General features: G+C 47.0%; 1 pseudogene; it reads right to left on the bottom strand.

The window, feature by feature from the left end:
* Positions 1–1,370: 1,370 nt before the first annotated feature.
* Positions 1,371–2,325, bottom strand: LOC134989769 (odorant receptor 131-2-like; annotated as a pseudogene).
* Between the last annotated feature and the right edge of the window lie 270 nt (positions 2,326–2,595).

Genomic DNA, 2,595 nt, shown 5'->3' with positions numbered 1-2,595 from the left:
AGGGGCATGGCCACAAAATATTACCAATTCACATTACACCGCACAGTAGTGTCCGTCAGTCACATTACACCGCACAGTAGTGTCCATCAGTCACATTACACCGCACAGTAGTGTCCATCAGTCACATTACACCACACAGTAGTACCCCTTATACCATGTTATAGCCCCTTACACACATTACACCACAGTAGAGCAGAGTCCCTTATACACATTGCACCAGGTAGCCCCTTATACACATTACGCCAGGTAGCCCCTTATACACATTGCACCAGGTAGCCCCTTAAACACATTGCACTTATTAAGTGCCCGCTATGCAATGCCCTCATTAGTAGTGCCCCCAGTAGTAATGCCCCCAGTGTAGCTATGTCCCCTGTAGTGAAGCCCTCTGCAGAGATGCTACCTATAGTGATGCCCCCTGTAGTAATTCCCCCTGTAGTTATGCCCCCAGTAGTGAAGCCCCCTGTAGAGATGCCCCCCTGTAGTGATGCCCCCTATAGTGATGCCCCCAGTAGAGGTGCCCCCTGTAGAGATGCTCCCTGTAGAAATGCCCCCTGTAGAGATGCCCCCTGTAGTGATGCCCCCAGTGGAGACGCCCCCTGTAGTGGTGTCCCAGTAGAGATGCCCCCTGTAGAGAAGTCCCCAGTAGAGATGCCCCCTGTAGAGATGCCCTTGTAGTGATGCCCCTAGTGGAGATGCCTTCTGTAGTGATGCCCCCAGTAGAGATGCCCCTGTAGTGATGCCCCCAGTGGAGATGCCCCCTGTAGAGATGCTACCTAGTAGCACCACTTACACACACGAAAACCCCCCCCACAAAACTCACCAGCCACTGACCTCCATCTGTCTCCCACTCCTCGGATCTATGGGAGAGACATCATGACGTCTCTCCCATAGCACCACACAGACGCACACTGCCTGAGCTGGAAGCCGGAGCTCAGGAGTGAGTTCTGGACTTGGACGGCTGCCGCTGATTGGAAGCTGCAGGCTGCAGCAGGTGCCCACACAGCCCACGGCGCCTGTTGCAGCCAGGGTGCAGGATGTGGTGTGCAGGTGGGTGGCGGGCGCCTTCGGGGTGACTGTGGCAGCACCCTCAGGGCGCAGCGCCATGGGCACCCGACCGGCTTGCCCATGCCTAGAACCACTCCTGGCAAGGACACATCTGTAACGGTCACATTTAAAAAATTGAGGGACATTGAAAACATGAACTGTTAGAGTTCTTGGGAACAAGTCTGAGAAATACTGCTATATACTTATTGGCCTTGAGGCTGAGGGATAGAAGGACGAATTCAAATGGAGGTCCACTTTATTTTACCACCATATATATATATATATATATATATATATATAATTTTTTTTTTTTTTACTTAACACCAATATACAGTAAGATGTCTTCCTAAATTTACTTTGTCTCAGATCGGGACCTCCACGATGCGTGCACTTTTCTCATATGTTTACCAAGAACCTCATCCCTAACTCCATAAATTAGTGGATTTATAAATCTTGGAATACACATAAGCAGGATGAAGTTCATTAATGGCACGTGAAGTTAAAATATGGTGTCAAATATTTGTCAGTATATGAGGAAGTGAAAGACAACATGCACAACATGAGCTGAAACGCGTGGAGCAGGACAGTTTTTCCAGCCTTAGAAGCAGATTTCCCAGAAACAATCCTCTGAGCCACCAGCATAACTTGGATGTACGTGTAGACGATTATCAGCCCAACAGTGGTAAAGCTAAGTACAGTAGATACTATTTTTAATACTACCTGTACCTCATTCACTGTTAATTTTGGCCAGTTGCAGATGATACTGAGTGAGAAGACGCGTTTCTCCACAGAAAAACAAAATGCAATAAAATCTGCAATCTGTGGAATGAGCCCCACTGTCCACATGATGGCTATAGCAGAACTAGATCTCTGTGCAGTGCACAATACCGCATGTCTTAATGGATGGCAAATGGCTGCGTAGCGTTCCAAAGACATGACTGCCAAATTGTAAGGTGTAATCCTAAATGCGCATGTGGAGAAGGTGAGAATTGTGTAGCAGATTGGCACAGGCATGTATACAAGGTACACAACAAAGGTAAAGAGAAGAAATGAAATAGCTAGATATACCAGATCATTGACAAGCATGTGGATGAAGAGCATATAGCGAGGGTTCTCCCGGACATGAGGAACAGTGAAGAAGGCGTTCAGTATAACACTCATGAAGTACAAGAAGATGCAGACCAAGGAGAGCATCACTACTAGAACAGTTGTCCTTATGGCTGATGTGGTCTTATTGTCTTGTGCAGTCATGGTGCCATTGAGCTGGGTGGAGTTGGCCATACGATAGACCTGACGTTGCTGGATGAGCCCTGCAGAAAATAGAGATGGAAACAAGGAGCGTCTGGTGAACAACTAGTTTCAAAATAAAGTTACATTTTACCTATCTACTTGTGACTTGGACATTTCCATTGGACAGGTATACAGTAAAAGGATATTGAAGTGACAGTGGTCTCGGATCTTTCATGTGCTCCACTGCGCTCCCTTCACACTTCAAGAGGTAAATTTACTAAGAATCGAATGCGGGAACATTTTAAATCCTGAATTTACTAG

Source organism: Pseudophryne corroboree, chromosome 2, assembly GCF_028390025.1.
Source record: "Pseudophryne corroboree isolate aPseCor3 chromosome 2, aPseCor3.hap2, whole genome shotgun sequence".
Taxonomy (NCBI): Eukaryota; Metazoa; Chordata; class Amphibia; order Anura; family Myobatrachidae; genus Pseudophryne; species Pseudophryne corroboree.
The sequence above is the reverse complement of the archived record's forward strand: the minus strand, read 5'-3'. Positions and strand labels throughout refer to the sequence as shown.